Here is a 20,497-nt window from a genome sequence, read left to right as displayed (position 1 = left end):
CATAAAGACCTGAAAGATTCTAAGTACATTTTTCTAAGGAAGGATGCTCTAAGAGGCGCACTGGTAGCACCTTATACAGGACCTTTCCGTGTCACGGACCGACAAAACTGTCATTATAAATACTGCTAGAGGACCAGTCACAGTATTCATTGACCGTGTTAAGCCTGCCTACATTTTGTCGGATCAGGAACCGACAGCTCACCTTCCACCTATTCCTTTCTCTCCAAAAGTTTCCAAATTTGGACGTAAAATTCGTTTCCCTGATTATTTTACAGTTGGACCATGATTCTTCAAGGGGGGTGGTGTGGTGACCACTATCGACGGGCTGCGAGCGATGCATACTGGCCGTCTCGATCCCACTATTATATCCAGTTTGTGACGCGCGAAAGTGGGCGGAGCCAACGGACCGCGGAGCACCAGTCGACCCACGGCTGCCACAGTAGACCGCTATTGCTTCTCCGCGTCGAACCTGTGTCCGCTTTTATCGTGCCCGCTTAATACGCTTTTATTTCGCCTTATAGTATTTCTTTAAACTTTCTTACGCTTTCAATATCTTCTCTTCTATTTTTATCGTGTACCAGCTTACTGTTCTTATATCTTATTCGCGACTTTCTTTCTCTGTTCTTATTGTTAAACTTGAAGAATATATAATAATTATATAGTTGTTGAGAGTTTTACTCCGACCCACGATATTAGCAAGCTATAACTCTGTTGCCGATATGGTGCTTCAGAGTTTGGAACTGTTCATTCCATATTCTGCGGTGTCCATTGGTAGCAAGTCCCAGCCCTGGTTTGGTCATTTCTGCAAAACGGCCTCACGCCGAAAATGAGTACCTTACCAAGACTGGGCTAACGCATCGGCGTCTCGTGATGTAAATACCAGCGCATTCAGAAAGGAATATAACTCTGCCTTTAGGTCCTTCAAAAACGTGATTGCTAAGGCGAAGACGGAGTACATTGGCAGAATTGGCGAGAGACTAGTGCGCCTCGCTTCAGGAACACGTGCGTTCTGGTCTCTCGCTAAGGCTGTGTTAGATGATAACTGTCAGTGTTCCTTTCCATCTTTGCACAGGGACGGCGAGTCATTGGCCCATACCGCGAAGGAGAAAGCTGATCTATTAGACTCTCTCTTCGCGTCGAACTCAACTCTGGATGACCGAGGAAAGTCACCACCAATAATCCCGCGGTGTGATACCACGATGCCGGAGGTTAAATTCCGGCAAAGTGCAGTTCGTAAAGCACTTCTTTCCTTGGATATTCATAAGTCGAGTGTACCCGATGGTATCTCTCCAATCGTGCTACGGACATGTGCTTCCGAGTTGGCACCGGTTTTAACGCGTCTTTTCCGGAAATCCTACGCATTAGGCGTTGTCCCGAACTCCTTGAAGACTGCTTTGGTGCATCCGATCCCTAAAAATGGCAACCGCTTAGACCCGTCCAATTATAGGCCTAGAGCCTTCACCTCCTTGTTTTCCAAGGTAATGGAGTCCATTATTAACTGCCAGCTCCTGCGGTACCTAGAGGAGTACCAGCTGATTAGCGACCGTCAGTACGGTTTCCGTCGGGGTCGCTCAGCCGGTGATCTTCTAGTTTACCTGACTCATAAATGGGCGGAAGCAGTTGAGAGCAAGGGGGAGGCATTAGCAGCCAGTCTGGACATAGCTAAGGCCTTCGATCGCGTCTGGCACAAAGCGCTTCTTTCGAAGCTTCCTTCATATGGGCCTCCTGGGAAATTACTCAATTGGATTACCAGTTTTTTGGCAGATCGGAGCATCAAGGTCGTTGTCGACGGTGCATGCTCCGACTTAAAATTCGTCAATGCTGGTGTTCCACAAGGCTGCGTTCTATCACCCACTCTGTTTCTTCTGCATATCAATGACTTGTTGCAAATCAGTAACATTCACTGCTATGCGGACGACAGCACCGTGGACACCTCATACACCGGCCGGACTAATATTTCTCGGGAAAACGTCGAAGAAAACCAGAACAAACTTGTGTCTGAAATCGAGTCTTCGTTAAACAAAGTTTCGAGCTGGGGTCGGCTAAACCTAGTCCATTTCAACCCCAAAAAGACGCAAGTTTGCGCGTTAACTGCTAAAAAAACACCATTTGTCGTATCTCCACGATTCGAGAACATTCCGTTAGCCGCCACAGTTAGTATCGGAATACTTGGCGTCGATATTTCGAGTCTCGTTCAGTTCCGCGGTCAATTGGAAGGAAAAGCCAAATTGGCATCAAAAAAGCTCGGTGTGCTTAGCAAGGCAGGGCAGTATTTCACGTCGGCCCATCGTCTAAGACTATACAAGGCGCAAATTCGGCCTCACATAGAATACTGCTCTCACCTCTGGGCGGGTGCTCCCCAGTACCAGCTCCTTCCATTTAACCGTATCCAACGTAGAGCGGCTCGAATTATCGACGACCAAGCCCTTTCCGATCTGCTTGATCCTTTGGCTTTGGGTAGAGATGTTGGATCGCTCTGCATCTTCTACAGAATTTATCACGGGGAATGTTCCGAGGAATTGTTCGGATTAATCCCGACTGCTGAATTTCACCTTCGGACATCTCGTCAAAATTCAAAATATCACCCACACCCACCTAGATATCCGAAAATCCACAACAGCGCGATTTTTAAGACATTTTCTGTCTCGCACAACCACTCTGTGGAACCAGCTTTCGCCGGCGGTTTTTCCGAACCGATACGACTTGGGAACCTTCAAGAAAAGAGTGTACTCCTTCCTGAAAGGCCGGCAACGCACCTGCAAGCCACCCGGTGTTGCAGATGTCCATGGGCGGTGGTAGTCACTTTCCATCAGGTTAGCCTCCTGCTTGTTTGCCACCTCTAACATAAAAAAAAAAATGTTGAAAGTGTCAATTAAAAAAAAAATTAAAATTCTTATGAGACAAAATAAAAAAAATCGGTAGAATTGGAAAACTTTTAAAACTAAACAAATCCTCAAAAGAAATTGCTCCGGAAGTCAGATAACAAATTCATCTGTTCTTTCAACACCACAAACAAATTTTCAAAAACAGCAAATTTATGTTCAAAAATAATTTATTCAAAAAAAGAATGAAATGTAAATTTGTTATAATATTTAAATTTAATACAAATATACTCGGGCTTCAGGATGACTACATCATTAACTAAACATTATTATACAAATTATTACATTTATTAAACAATAAATTGAAAAGCTTGAATTATTGTTTAAATATTCGTTTTGAATAACGTTGAATAATTGTTTAAACAATGTTTGAATAACGTTTGTATGCCAATTTTTTTATTCTTATGCTATAAATTTCCAATTAATTCACGCGCGGTTCAAAAGTTGCGGCTAAAATAAATATGTAAAAACTACATACCGAAATTCAGTACTTTAAATTAGAGTAATAAAGTTCAACTTCCTTTAAGCTTCCAAAAATCCATCTTCATCAAGGAAACTTCAAATTATAAGTTTTCCAAAAGTAAAGCTCCACATAAACCTTCAAAATACCCAAAGAAATGATGTTGAAAACGTTCATAGAAAAGCGTTGAAAATAATCCAATAGAAAATAACGCCAAAGAAATAATCCCACAAAATAATCCTAGAAAATAGCTGTAAAAAGAATGTAAATAAGAATCCAACATGAATATACTTCCATTTCTTCAAAATAGAACTCATCGTTCTTTTAAACAACAATATTCAAAGTTTAAAATAATATAAAAGTTATAAAAACTTCGAAAATAAATTAAAATCACATCTCGACTCAAAAAGCGGAAAGTGTAGCCTTAGACAAATGTCAATCAATGGCATCATGCATTAAAACTGCATTTTTATTTTAAATGTCAAAATTAGTGGTAATTTTATATACATACACCAGTTACAAAGAAACACTTATTTAGAGCAGACCATTGTTTCCGTTTGCTCCGTAGAAAAAAATCCAAATTATTGTTAATTAACAAATATATGGGCTAGTGTTGATGTGTATCAAACCTAGTGTAAAGTTTGTCACATTTCTGACTAAATAAACAAGTTTAACTCGGTGAATTTGGTTGGATTTAATCAAATTTAAAGTGAGTGACATTGAAGTGCCCTTGTGTGTGCTACTGTTAAACAAAAGAGCTTATTTAAATTATTACCACTAGTCGCTTATGGCCACAAGCGTCAGCTACAATCTGTTTATTATTTTTGATACATACTTATATATACGTTTGGCCTAGTGGTAGTTGTGCTAACTTTATGCCACTTATCATTTAACGTATTCGGCACGAGTTCGATCCCCAGTGCAGTCAGTCTAATTTTTAATTTATAAATTTGTTTTCTGATATTTAAAATGGATAACGAAAACGTTGCGTTGTGCAGGGGTGGTTTGTCTTCGGGAATGGGCTCACTAACCAACTTGCAGGAATTCTCTCTTTTGAAGCTGGTTAGGTCTGTTATATCTACTACTACTGAAGTTTCTAGTTTAAAGGCAGAATTTAGAACATCAATTGTGCCTCTACAAGACGAATTAAAATCTTTGAGAGAAGATTTTTCTGGGCTTAAGGAATATATAGAATTTACTAATGCTAAATTTGATGATCTTAACAACAGAATTGACAAATGTGAGACAGACTTAAAACGACTCTCTAACCATACCTCAGAGATTGGAAATTTTAAGATTGCTTTGGATTCTATCAGCACCGAAAATAACACCCGTGAACAATGGGCCCGCAGATCTAATATTGAGATCTATGGTGTTTCAGAAAAGAAAAATGAAAATCTTTTTTCAATTTTAGAGAAATTATCTAATAAAGCCGAGATTAAACTAGACATTAACAACGACATAGACTTCATAACCAGGGTGGCATCAAAGGATAAAGAAAATAAAAAGACTAAGCCTATTATTGTTAGATTCTTATGCCGCTGGAAAAAAGATGATTTTCTTACTCGAGCTAAAAAGCTTAAGCTTAAATGTCATGATATCGGATTTAATTCTAACAATAATCATATATATTTGAATGATCACCTAACAAGCGCCAATAAAGAATTGTTAAGGATTGTCAAAAAAACTGCCAAAGAAAAAAGCTATCAATATGTTTGGGTGAAAAATTGCTGCATAATGGTTCGACGCAATGACACGAGTCCAGTCATACACATAATTAGGCCTGGTGATTTAAAAAAAATTATATAGGAACTATTCAATTTTTTGCTTATCTTTTTGTTCAAACTCTATATACTTCTGGACTAAATGTTTGTATAATCTTGAATTTGTTGTATGGAAGGTTTTTGGTTTTATACGGTACATCATTTTATTATTTAAACACTTTATATTATAATTTGCTATTGGTTATCATTATTATTTTATTATTTGGGCACCTGAATACAGTATTTAGCATTTATTTGATTTCGTTATATTTTTACGTGTTCGACGATTATTATTATATTATACTTTATATAGGGTTATAAATTTTATGCGTAATACTTTATACTTACTGCATTTATGACTAAAAGTCTCTCTATTTTTTATCAAAATGTGCGTGGATTGCGAACAAAAACAAATACATTTATCCGAAGTTTAATTCAGACTAATCACTCTTACGACATTATTTGCCTCAGTGAAACTTGGTTGCATGAAGGTATTTTTAACGCGGAATTGTTTGATCTGAGTTATAACGTGTACAGAACAGATCGAGACTATAACTCGCGTAGAGATAGAATGGGAGGTGGCGTCTTAGTTGCATTGAAATCTAATTTGTCGGTCAAATACCACTCCACCATTCTCTCAGTGAATATGGCTGCAGATATAGTTTATTTATTTATTTATTTATTTATTTGTAAGTAAGAGAAACAAACAGCATATTTTATATTACATAAAACTTATAAACCTTAAATAACACATATGCCAATACAGTTTCCACAAATAATTAATCTGGAAGTGAACATATATATAAAAGAAAAAAAAACAGTAAAATTAAATGTATGGTAATTAAAAAAAAAAAACTAACAAGTGTAAAAATGTATATAAACCAAACTTATATCATGTGAAATATGAAAAAAGGAAAAAAAAAAACGTTAATAACAAATCTTAATCTAATTATTTTTAAGTATCGAGTTAAACTTACTGAGACCACTACTGAACAAGTCTATGTGGTTATATTTATCGTTATAGTTGCTACACGATCTTACTATAAAACTATTTTTGTAATAATTTGTTTTATGATTTGGAGTTGCAAAGGTGGCTTTATACCGAGCACTTAAGCGAGGACAGTTAAATAATATTTTGTTTAGGAGATAAGGCGAATCTATAAGGCTGTTAATAATTTTGAATAGAAACAATTGGTCTCTATGTTCTCGTCTAGTTTTCAAGGACAGTAGAGTAGGCAAATCGTGACCAAATTTATATTTTAATTTTTTAAGAAATTTATTTTGAATTGTTTCGATTGCTTGAATATACTTAGCATAACATGGATTCCATACAGTCGATGCATATTCCAAGTGTGACCGAACGTAAGCATTATAAAGTATAATGTGTGTATTAGGGTTCCTAAAGTCAGTACCTTGCCTTGAGATGAAGCCCAACATTTGGTAAGATTTTAAAGTAATTTTTTCAATATGCTTATCGAACACGAGTTGGCTATCAAGGTGTACACCAAGATCCCGTACCTCAGTAACCCTTTGCAATTTAACACCAAACATTGAATAACTGAAAGAATGTTGTTTCATTTTTTTTCTTGAAAATGTTATAATACAACATTTAGCCAAATTTAGTTGTAAACCATTAGATTTGCAGTACTGTCCTAACCTATTTAGATCATTTTGGAGTTCGATACAATCCTGGTTATCTCTTATAACTTTGAAAATTTTTGTATCATCGGCATAGAGTAAAAACTGTGAGTTTAAGAAGCAGCATGTTAAGTCATTGATAAAGACGTTAAATAATAAGGGACCAAGGTGGGAGCCCTGAGGCACACCGGATGTTATTGGTACAAAAGTAGAAGTAAACCCTTTAACTGCGACAGCTTGAGTACGATCACGAAGGTAGGATGTCAACCATCGCAGAAGATCGCCGTGTACACCGATGTTTTCTAGTTTTTTTTGCAACAGATTATGAGAAATTTTATCAAAAGCTTTCGAATAATCGGTGTACACGACATCCACCTGGTGACCATCTTCCATAGCTTTCAATACTATATCAAGAAATTCGCAAAGATTTGACTCAGTTGAGCGTTTATTGATGAATCCATGTTGATTTGGTATAAGTAAAGGCCTTAATAACGGAAACAAGGTATCAAAAATAATTTTTTCAAACATCTTAGGAATCACAGACAATTTTGAAATGCCACGGTAGTTTTTAACATTATTTTTATCGCCTTGTTTAAAAATAGGTGTGATTAAAGATTTCTTCCACTCCTGTGGCATACAACCCGTGTTCAAGGACCTTGTAAAGAGAATAGTTAAAGGAGTGCAAAGTGCCTTGCTGCAATTTTTTAGAAAAATAGGATGTAGGCCATCTGGGCCGCTACCCTTAGATATATTCAGCTTTGAAAGATAATTCTCTACTTTGTTATTAGTAATCTCAATTGAATTTATTATTGTCTGATTGCAAGAGTTGTTAGACGATATAATCGACATGGACCCTGAATCCAATTCAAAAACAGAATTGAAAAATTGATTAAACATATTCGAGATTTGTTGTCCATCAGAACTGAATTCATTATTATAATATAAAGTATCCGGCAGACTGTTATGACCTTTCTTAGATTTTATGAAAGTCCAGAAATGCTTAGAATTAAAATATATATTCTGTTCTGCTCTCTCTACGAATAAATTGTAAGAATCAGTTTCAATATTTTTCGTTTGAGCCCGAAGGTCCGAAAATTTATTGTAATCATATATTCGTCCATAAATTTTCCACTTCCTATGCCATTTTAATTTTTTATTTATTAAGGTAATTAGTGTCCGAGAGTACCAACAAGGATATTTATTGTTTTCAGTAATTACTTTTGATGGAATAAAATGTTGTATGATCTGGTCCACGATTTGATAAAACATATCAACTGCTTCGGTTATATTTTTATTATTCAACTGAAGCTCCCAATTAACTTTGTTTAATTCAGCACCAACAACCTCATAGTCAGCCTTACGATATAAACGAACAATACGCCTATTAGGTCTTAAATTCCTTTCAATTGAACAAATATCTATCATAAGACAGAGAGCAGGGTGGTGGGCATCCTCTGGTTCAGATAAAGGGGCGGTACGATATACATCACAGTGTAAATTTGAAAGAACTAAATCCAATAACCTACCGTTTACATTAAGAACGTGATTAGATTGACGCAAGTTTGTAAAATTTATAAATGCAGATAACTGATATGTTATAACATCCACAGAAGGATTTGAAATATTAAGAGAGCTGTTATCATCACTATATAACCAAACCGATTTACTTATGTTAAAATCACCCACCATAACAATGTCTTGACATGGATGATGAATAATTAAATCAGAAACAAACTCGAAAAATTCCAATTGTGATTCAGCCTGGTAATAATTTTGTGGAAAATAGCAACAGAAAAGAAATATTGACTTATGTAGTAAATTGTGCCGCAATATAATTTTTAAGTATGTAATATCGACATGAGGATGAGTTGGTGAAAATTCTTTAATACACATGTCTACAGAAAATTCCTTACGAATAGCTATTAATGTTCCACCCCCTCTCTCCATATCAAGACAGTCATATTTACGGTCATTACGATATACAGTATATCGGGTATCAAATAATTCCTCGTCAAAAATACCTTCCAAAAGCCACGTTTCTGTTAGGCAGATAATGTCATAGTTATGATTTAATACATTAAGATAAAATTGTTTTGTCTTGGTACGTAAACCACGAACGTTGTGGTAAAAAATATTCAAAATCATGGCGGATATAGAAAAATATACAAATATGCATTCTGTTTATTACGAATTATCCAACTAAAGTTTTCGAATAACATTATCCAATACTTAAGTAGAGTGCTAATATGTGAGCACTTACCCCTAGTCTTATTTTTATTAAATAGAAGAAGTAAAATTAACTTATCACAAGATTTAAACTCATAACCACCGACAAGCATAGCAATTTCATCAAATTTGATTCGATTATAAGGTATAAAGTATGATATAATGCAAAGAATTACATAAAAAATATAAGAATATAAAAAATATAACGATTGCCTATAATAAATTAAGTAAGTAAAAAAAATATTAAATAACGAGTTAACGCTTATGAAATTTTTTTTAAAGATTCCTCAGATGTAATGTGGAGTACCGGCGAGTTATCTGTTCTTCGTACCATAATCGTGCAATTCCGGACCCAACAATAGACATAACCTTTTTCCTTAGAAAGACGTTTGGCTTCTCTCAATAATGCTTTGTTACGCGTGGAGAGGTGATCATTAACATATATTTGATTTTGCACCCCTGGAAATCCAATGTCAGACGCCTTGATGCTTCCTAATTTGCGAAGTGATGACAAGAAATCATCTTTTTTATATCGAGCCTGCATCTTCACAATAATAGGTTTAGGCTTTTTAATGTCTAAATCATTTTTGGTGGCTACTCGAGTAACAAAGTCAATGTCAGTATCAGGGCACAATTTAAAGTTTGATCTTTCAGCAAGTAATTTAACTATATTTATTAAATTCTCACCCTTTTTTTGAGGTATGCCATTAATCTGTATATTAGAGCGCCGAACCCATTGCTCATTCTTACAGTGGCTTTCCTTTAAGTCCTTGATCAATGTCTTTAAGTTATTTAATTCCGCTTGCAAACTATGGATTTTAGAAAATTCGACCTCAAAATTATCTATTCTTTCATTAACACTTTTTACAGATGACTCGATGTTTACAATTCTTTCAGTCCACTTCTTGACCGTATCAGTAACTGTTTTCAATTCCTCAGTTATAAAAGTTTTGAATGACTCGATGGTTGAGCTTAATCTATTAAAACGCTCATCGAAATGAGACATTAAAGAGTTTGCATCAACGTTTAAAACAGAATGCGGTTGAGACGCGGTCAGCTCCTGGGGACTGCTTTGACAAATCTTTTTAGAAATTTTACAATTAGGACACTTCCATTTGGCCTTATTCATTGGCAACATTTTCTTAAAATCACCTTCTGATAATCCAATACATTCGTGATGGAAGTTACCTTGACATCTAACGCATTTAATAGATACTTCAGGTTTTAACATATCCATACATTGTTTACAATCCATTTTGTTATTATAATGTGAGGCAGGTAAACAGAAAGAAACACTGCATAAGTATTACTTTGCTTTATAAAAATGTCGCGTAAATGTCGAGTTAAAGTCTCCATTGTCTTTTCGCCTTCCCCTTTATCTAAATTGTTGCATGTTTATTGTTGTTATTTTCCCCACGGCAAGTATCAATTCGAAGCGCTCGCTGAATTCTTTGAATTGATCTCCAATGAGGTACTTAGCCAACCTAATGACCACGTTTTGATTACGGGTGACTTTAATATTTCCTCAGCCTTGTGGGAACATTCAGGTAACGCTATGAATATTAGCAACTTTTTCGAAGATAATGATTTGATAAGTACATTGTATAATTTTTTGAATTTTACTAATCTTAGGCAATTTAACTCTATCCCCAATTTGAATAATATATATCTCGACTTAATAAATAGCAGCGGCAACTGCTCTGTATGTGGTGGTTCCCCTTCAGTTCACGAAGATCCTCATCACCCAGCCTTGTTTATATCACTTAACATACTTACAAAGGTTTCTTTAATTAATGCTCCCCGTACAGTTCGCTTATTTCACCTAGCAGATTATAATGCTATTAATAATGCTTTGGCTGACGTTGACTGGATAGGTTTACTAAATGACTGCGATATCACTAAGGCCGTTGATGTTTTTTACGAAACCATTAATTCTGTTATTGCTGATTTGGTTCCTGTTAAAACAGTCAAATATGAGAACCAATATCCCTTTTGGTACTCTAAAGCCTTAATTAAAATTGTTGCTGAAAAACTTAAATATCATAAAAGATGGAAGACTTACAAACGATTCTCATATTACGAAACTTTCAATATGTTAAGGGAGCGTCAAAAACAGGCACAAGTTGAATGTTATGATAAATATATTTGTGACTCTGAATTGAAAATCAGACGTAACAGTAGGCATTTCTGGTCTTTTGTTAAATCAAAAAAAACTACCAACAATATACCCAATACGATGTAGTTCAAAACTCAAACCGTGTGTGATGGCAAAGAGATTTGTAACCTTTTTAATGATTATTTTAAATCTGTTTTTGAACCAGTAAATTAATCTAGTGTTTCTACTGATAGAATTTCTCATAAATATATTAGCATAGGGTCTGTCGATATCACACATAAAACAGTTATTGAATATTTAAAAAAGCTTGATGTTAATAAAGGCTATGGACCTGATGGTTTACCTCCTATATTTTTACATTCGTGTCGTCAATTTCTTTCTTATCCAATATTTTTATTGTTTCAGAAGTCTTTGAAAACAGGTGATATGCCTTATTTATGGAAACGTTCTTATGTAGTTCCCATTTTTAAATCTGGAGACAAGCATAATATTCAGAATTATAGACCCATTTCCAAATTGTGTGCAGTAGCAAAATTATTCGAAAAAAATATTTATGATAAAATTTTCCCTCTACTGAGAACTATCCTAATCGAACAGCAGCATGGCTTTGTAAATAAAAAATCGACAGAAACGAATCTCTGCGGATTCGTTCATCGATTGATTACATCCATGAATAGAGGGCACCAGGTAGATGTCGTGTATACTGATTACTCCAAAGCCTTTGACAAGATTTCACATACGCTATTAATAAAAAAAATTGAAGGGGTCGGTATACACGGCGATCTTCTTCGTTGGCTGTCTTCTTATCTCCGCAACCGTAGCCAGGTTGTGACGATAAGGGGTTTTTGTTCGTCGTTTGTACCTGTAACTTCTGGTGTTCCCCAAGGTTCTCACCTCGGACCACTGCTGTTTAATGTGTTTATCAATGATATCGACGATATTATAAAACATTCTTCTTTTTTGTTATATGCAGACGATATGAAAATTTTTAGATCGGTCACGTCTTCACTTGACTGCTTATTGTTACAGGAAGATCTTGATCGGCTCTGTATATATTGCAAGGACAACTTTCTTAGTGTAAATGTGTCTAAATGTAGCATTATCACTTTTTCACGAAAATTAAATCCAATCACCTACAATTATTACTTTGATTGTAATTCTTTGAATAGAGTGACTGAGTTGAGGGATCTGGGAATTTATTTAGACAATAGGCTTACTTATAGGTTACATTTAACCCAAATAACAGCTAAAGCCTATCGTATGCTAGGTATTGTTCTGAGAGTCAGCAAAGATTTTAAATGCAACTCAACGTTTGTTCTTTTATATAATACGTTGGTTCGATCTGTTTTGGAATATGGATCTATTATTTGGAATCCACACTACAATTTATATATTGAGATGTTAGAAAATATTCAAAGAAAATTTATAAAATACCTTAATGTTAAATGTCGTACAACAAATGAAACTTTTACAATTACTCCACTTGCTGATCGTCGAACACTTAGAGATCAATTAATTTTGTTTAAATTAATAAGGAATTACATAGATTCACCCTACCTTCTAAATTGCTTAAGATTCAGGTGTCCTAATATACGAACACGAAATAAGGCTTTGTTTAGTTTGCCCTTATTAAAGTCAAATTATGCACGAAATTCTTTTATATATAGAGTCTGTAATGAATATAACACTAAATTTTCCAGTATTGATATATTTACAGAATCAGTTGCTAACTTCAGGAAATTTGTGCTAGAACCATAAAGCCTAGATCTTTTATTTGTTTTTTCTCAAATTTGCCCTTTTTTCATAGGTTTGTTTTTTCTTATTATTATTATATTAGATATTATAATTCATTTTGTTCTGCTCTTATTATGTTTTTAGTTATAAGTGGAAACTTTACTGGTATATGTGCTAATTTCTATGCTTTAGCTTTAAGAATGACTTGTACTGTTTGTTTCCCTAATAAAGTAAAAAAAAAAAAAAATAATAAAAAAAATAATAATAAAAAATATACTAGCTATTACCCGCCTACTTCGCTAGGCGTTTTAAAATTTATTTAAAATTGGTTATCCATACTTAATATATTATATAATATAATAATATATGTTATATAATACATATTAATATTATAAATGCGAAAGTAACTCTGTCTGTTTGTCTCGCATTCACGCCAAACTACTGGATCGATTTAAATGAAATTTGGTACACAAATACTTTTTAATTGAAAAAAAGTGCTGTAAAGGGCAGGTGTGATAAAGCATTTGAAAAGGGAAAGATTGTATGAAAGTATTGTCATTTTTAGAACAAGACGCATAAAACTTAGATTATGTACTGTGGCTGTACACGTATAAAATAAAATATCATAACACTCACTGAGGGAATTTTGGAAATTCTACCCCTAAAGGGGTGAAATAACGGATGCAATTGTGTATGAAAGTCCGTAATTTTTTAAGTTAGAAACGTGAAACTTTATTTTTGGGATACTGATTAAAAAAGAGTAGATAATTATTTCACTGTTTCTGCATATTCTACCCCTAAGGGGGTTTATATAGAAGTCCGTAATTTTTTAAGATAGAGACATCATCATCATCATTAGCCCACATTCGTCCACTGCTGGACATAGGCCTCTCCAAATGCACGCCACTGTGGTCTTTCTTCGGCAACTTGCATCCAGCTCCTGCCAGCCGTCTTGCGCAAATCGTCACTCCACCGTGCCTGAGGACGTCCTCGACGACACTACGTTTGCCGAGACGCCGAAATATGGCCGGCCTACTGCCACTTCAGCTTACTAATCCGGTGGGCTATGTCGATGACTTTGGTTCTCTGACGGATCACCTAATTTCTGATGCGATCCCTCAGAGCTTTGTCGTTAGTGTCCACGTTTCGGCTCCGTATGTCATGACGGGTAGGACGCACTGGTTGAAGACTTTCGTCTTAAGGCACTGTGGGATCGACGATGCGAAGGTTCGCAACGTAACTTCTCAAATGCTGCCCAACATAGCTGAATTCTTCTATTTATCTCGTCCTCAAAGTTGTTTCTACCTAATCGCAATGTCTGCCCGAGGTAGAAATATTTTTGAACAACTTCGAGGACGGTACCGTGTATCGCAATCGGTTCCGGTAGAACATTTATTTATTTATTTATTGGAAAAGTTACACCATCAACATATCACTAAGCACTTAAAATTAATATCTGTTGGGTAACATACAAAATGATACGTCATTAAAGGTGTAAACAACATTGACCTTCAAAAATATTTTTGATAGGAAACTATATAAGCCAAACTAACCTATATAAAATATAAAATTAAATTTAAAAAACTAAATAAAAATTCAAATTAAGATAACAAAGAAAAAATACCGTACTGAGGAATATAAAAGCAAATTAGAATATTTATAAAATAAAAAAGAAAAAACAAAACTTAAATTTATTACTTATTAGGTATGAGATCGAACAATGAGATCTTTGGAATGTTTAATAAAATTAGTTTTATTATTATGAAAGATGTCAATGTCGCCGTTAGATAACAAGTCATTAAACGAATTCATTAGTCTGCTAAGAGGTGCATATTTACCTAAATTTGTTTTAGATGTTGGAGTACAAAAAGATTTTTTAATTGGACGTCTAGGAATAGTACGAGGAACTGATAAGTTGATATGCTGGATTAATTCAGGTGAAGACATGTCACCATGAATTAGTTTGTATAAGGTAACGACGTCAGTAATTTTACGGCGCAATTCAAGCGATATAATTTTAAAGTGAGCCAGCCTCGTATTATAGGTAGCCCGATAAGGACAACTGCGATCTTTATAAGCTAAAAATCGGGTAAAATTACGCTGTATACGTTCTAACCTTACGACATGAATTTTATAAGACGGGTTCCAAATTGAAGAGGCATATTCGAGGTGAGACCGTACAAGGGAACAGTAGACACAGAGTAAAGTGGATATATTTTTAAAGTCCTGCCCGGTGCGTTTCAAAAAACCTAACATCTTCCATGCCTTCAATATTATGGAGTCTAAGTGATTATTAAAGTTTAGTTTACTATCCATTATTACTCCCAGGTCACGAATTGTATTAGACTCTACTAAAACATCGTTAGAAATTGTGTAATTAGATGGAATCGGGTTTCTGTTTCTTGTAAATTTGATATGAAGACATTTATTTATATTGATATCCATTTTGTGTTTTTCGCACCATTTAGAGAGGGTGTCTATATCTGCTTGAAGGAGGGCAATATCGGATGGTGATTTAATGGGTCTATATATTTTAAGGTCATCAGCGAAAATTAAGCACTTACTAAATTTAATATTTTTTGAAATGTCATTGATAAAGACCAGGAAGAGTATCGGACCTAAATGAGACCCTTGAACACCAGATGTAGGCACAAATGCAAAAGAAGTATAGCCATGTGTAATAACACGCTGTGATCGATTTTTTAGGTAAGATTTGATCCAACTTAATAAATTGCCATGAATACCGTAATGTTCTAATTTTGCCAGTAATATAACGTGGTTTACCTTATCGAATGCGCTACTGAAATCAGTATAAACAGCATCTATTTGAGTTTTATCGTCGACATTTTTGGTAAGATCGTTTACGTAGCTCAAGAGATTACTAGTCGTAGACCTATTCTGTCTAAAGCCATGCTGTTGCTCGGAGAGAATACTTTTAAAATATTGAGTTATAAATGGACAGATAAGTTTTTCAAAGAGTTTTGGAATTGTGTTTAATATTGAAATTGGTCGGTAGTTTTTCACATTACGCTTATCGCCTTTTTTATAAATTGGTACTATATTGGCAGCTTTCCATTTTGTGGGAAATGTCGCGGATAGTAGGGATTTCGAAAATAATATTTTTAGAGGAAGCGTCAAGTACTTGCGTGTCATTTTTATAAATAATGGAGGTATACCATCTGGACCAGCACCTTTGCTTATGTCAATGGACTTTAAGGCTTTCGATATTACTTCTTCTGTTAAATTAATTTTGCTTAGGGAGAATTGAGGAAAACAGTCAGTTAAACATGGGGTTAGGTTTTTATCAGGAGGAGAAAATACTAATGAAAACTGCGAGGCAAATAAATTACAAATATCCTCACCAGTGTGAGCTACCTTATTCTCAAGGAACATTTCTTTCGGTAAGTCCGAAGACTCCTTCCGATGATCTTTCACAATGGACCAAAATCTCTTCGGATTTTTTAGGATAGATTCTTCTGTAACATTCAGATAGTTGCTGTAACATGAAACTGTTAATGTGTCCACTCTATCACTGCTTAATCTAAGTTCTAACTGATCTCTAGGATTTTTATATACTTTGTATCTTTTACGAATTTTGTTACGTTCTGCAATAAGTCTGATCAAGTTACGCGTAAACCATGGAGGATATTTTGAATTAACATGTTCATTGAAAATGACCTTGGTTTTATCCAAGTTCATCCGTAGGCTTTTAATATTCATATGATGATCCGATGTGCATAGAAGAATTAGCCAGCTCATTCATCATTTGTTGTAGGTCCTGCAGCGTTTCTGCCATGATGACGATGTCAACTGCGAATCTCAAGTGAGAGATGTATTCGCCATTGATGTTGATGCCACGCCCTTTTCAGTTCCGCATCTTGAACATTTCCTCCATTGCATTAGTGAACAATTTGGGGGAAATAACATCCCCTTGTCTCACTTCTCGATGCAATGGTATGGGATTTGTTTTCTGATTCTGTACTTGGACGGACATGGTGGCGGCTTTGTAGAGACATCACTTGGATGTATCACCAATCAACTTGGCAACGCTGTAGGGCCTCCAGAACAGCCCAGATTTCAACCGAGTCAAAGGCCTCATAGTCCACGAATGCAAGACACAGGGGCCGATTATACTCATGGAACTTCTGTATAATCTGCCGCACTGTGTGGATGTGGTCTATGTTGCCGTATCCGCTCCGAAACCCGGCATGTTCCGGATGTTGGAATTTGTCGAATCTTCGCGCAAGACGGTTAGTGATCACTCTTCAAAACAACTTATAGACGTGGCTCATTAGGGATATGGATCGATAGTACTTCAGTAGGGTCTTGTCTCCTTTTTTGAAGAACAGGACGACCACACTCCTACTCTACGCCTCCGGAGTTCTCCCTTCGAAGAGGACAGAGTTAAAAAGCTTCTGGAACTCCCTTATTATCGGTCCACCTCCTGCTTTTAATAATTCTGTAGAGCTTTTCTATTTTTAAGCTGTTGAAGAGCAATCTCGATTTCGCCAATACTAACTTCTGGCTGGTCTTCGGTGAAATGGCGTGTTAATGTAGCTCTAGAATCCTCATTTTCGGGATCAGGTCGAGATGCATGCGATGCGTATAACCGGCCGTAGAAGTCCTCTACGTCCGAAACTACTGCCGGCTTAGAAGAAACGACTTCTCCACTTGCTGTGGTCAACTTCGTCAGGTGGCTCCTTCCAAGAGATTGTACGAACACCTTAGACCTCCGATTCTGCTCGATGGCTCTTTCAATAGTAAGAGTATTGGAGCACCGGAGGTCGTGTCGCACGCGCTTGCTCTTGGTTTAGTTGTCGTTTCTCTGACGAAGTGACAGGTAGGTTTTCATATCGTTTCTTCATTAGCCCTAAAGTCTCTTCCGAAAGTTTGGACTTTCTGCTCTTACGCTGCATGCTACAAAATCTCGTGCCTTCTTCCCTAAGAATTCTAACTACATTTTCGAGGTTCTGGTTTACGTCTGTTATGGTTTTCTCGGCAGTAAATCGGTTCTCCAGGTTTCACTGGAACGTTTCAGATCCCGCAATGGTATGGAGCAGGGTTGGTCGGAGTGTGGACTTCATCAGACGGACACATTTGGCCTTAAAATTGATATTCAGCGAGCCTCTGACAAGTCGGTGATCAGTACCGGTATAGAACCTGTTGAGCACTGAGACATCTCTGAATATGTGCCTCTTGTCCGTCATGATGAAGTCGATCTCATTTTTGGTCATAGTGTCGGGGCTTTGCCACATCCACTTCCTTTGGGGCTGCTTCTTAAAGAAGGAGTTCATCAAGAAGAGCCCCTCCCATTCGAGGAAGTTAACAAGCATTTGCCCCCTATGATTTCTGCTTCCAAATCCATGGGGTCCTACTACCGATACGCTACAATTCTGTACTCCCACTTTAGCGTTGAAGTCCCCCATGACAACGTTGTAGTGGGTTTTCGTGGTAGAGTGGAGGGCCCTCAATATGTCATCGAACATTTCCTCCATTTCATCGTCCGATTGTGTCGAGGTCGGTGCGTACGCTTGCACCACCTTGAGGCTGTACCTCTCAGTGAGCTTTAAAGTGAGGTACACTACCCTGTTCGACACACTGGAGATTTTCACAACGTTGTCAGCTAGGGACTTATTAACCAGAAACCCAACGCCACCTCGGGATTGTTGGTCTCCCTCTCGGATGTACATTAGGTGACCCAATTCGAGGGTTACGGTGTCCTCTCCCTCTCTACGGACTTCACATAATCCTAATATGTGCCACCTAATTTTCCCAAGTTCCACCTCGAGTTGCGCTAGTGTAGTGTGTTATGTACAAGCATGTATGTAACGTATAAATTAGAACAACAAATACACAGTCAGTCAGTATCATTTGAGCATCCAACATGTTTTATTTCGATCTCCAATCTCAACCTTATATGGCGACCCTGCGGGTTCAGCCTCGCGGATCATATTCTTAGCGAGTGTGGAATATTCCAGAACCTACAATAAACGAAATTCAATATTTAAAATACATCATACCAAATTAATAATGTGCCAGTCTAAAGTGGAAAAAGAAGATATTTTCATAAATCAGAACGGAGCACAAAACACAGCGTCTATTGAAGAAATTACGTGGCATATATCTACTATCAGCATCGTTCTTTTATTAATATGCAGCATCGTTTTTCTTGGCGTCCTTTACATTTTATATAAATTATACAAGAGATGTCATGAAACGTGGATGCGTGAACAAATAAGCAGACATATTTTCCGGCGTTCCATGAACGAATCCAGAACTCGACGTGGTGCTACGACTACTTGTGAAGAGTGCATCTATCGGAAAAATCAAATGGAAAACCAGGAATCCAAGGGAGTGAAGTAACTTCTTTATTACCACATAAACATTTTCTTTTCATACATGTACAAGTGACTGTGCCTGACTGTGATTACCTAGTTATCAAGATATTTTGAATTTTTTTTTTTTTTTTTTTTTATGTCATAGGTGGCAAACGAGCAGGAGGCTCACCTGATGGAAAGTGACTACCACCGCCCATGGACATCTGCAACACCGGGGGGCTTGCAGGTGCGTTGCCGGCCTTTCAGGAAAGAGTGCGCTCTTTTCTTGAAGGTTCCCAAGTTGTATCGGTTCGGAAAAACCGTCGGCGAAAGCTGGTTGCACAGTGTGGTTGTGCGAGGCAGAAAATGTCTTAAAAATCGCGCTGTTGTGGATTTTCGGACATCTAAGTGGTGTGGGTGATATTTGGAATTTTGCTGAGATGTCCGAAGGTGAAATTCAGCAGCCGGGATTAATCCGAACAATTCCTCGGAACATTCCCCGTGATAGATTCTGTAGAAGATGCAGAGCGATCCAACATCTCTACGCAAAGCCAAAGGATCAAGCAGATCGGAAAGGGCTTGATCGTCGATAATTCGAGCCGCTCTACGTTGGATACGGTCAAATGGAAGGAGCTGGTACTGGGGAGCACCCGCCCAGAGGTGAGAGCAGTATTCCATGTGAGGCCGAATTTGAGCCTTGTATAGTCTTAGACGATGGGCCGACGTGAAATACTGTCTTGCCTTGCTGAGCACACCGAGCTTTTTTGATGCCAATTTGGCTTTGCCTTCCAATTGACCGCGGAACTGAACGAGGCTCGAAACATCGACGCCAAGTTTTCCGATACTAGCTGTGGCGGCTAACGGAATGTTCTCGAATCGTGGAGATACGACAAATGGTGTTTTTTTAGCAGTTATACTCTATAGCATTATTGTACTAATCAATTTGTAATGTAGTTTATTACAGGTAAAAATTAATAGTAATGTATGAGGATTTACAAAAAATATATGATGAACTTTTTAATATAAAAACATATTTAGTAAAAATTGGATCAAGTAGAAGAAAAGGTGAAATAATTATAAGAAAGATTAAAGAGGCCGATAATTTTGTTGCTAGATTTAATTTGACTCTAGAACATTTAAATAAATTGTCTGATAAATTTAAAGTTGACGAAAGTTTACATATAGAAAGAATAAGTTCCGATTTTTTCGAATTGTATGAAAAAATTATAGATTTGTGTAGTTCGTCTTCAGTAGAAACAAACGAAACAATGGCTAAATTTGATCTTAAGATTGCTATGAATTTATTACCAGTCGCATCTGATGATGAGGTCAGCGTTAAACAGCTTATTGACAGTATAGAA

Source organism: Vanessa tameamea, chromosome W, assembly GCF_037043105.1.
Source record: "Vanessa tameamea isolate UH-Manoa-2023 chromosome W, ilVanTame1 primary haplotype, whole genome shotgun sequence".
NCBI classification, from domain to species: domain Eukaryota; kingdom Metazoa; phylum Arthropoda; class Insecta; order Lepidoptera; family Nymphalidae; genus Vanessa; species Vanessa tameamea.
The sequence above is the reverse complement of the archived record's forward strand: the minus strand, read 5'-3'. Positions refer to the sequence as shown.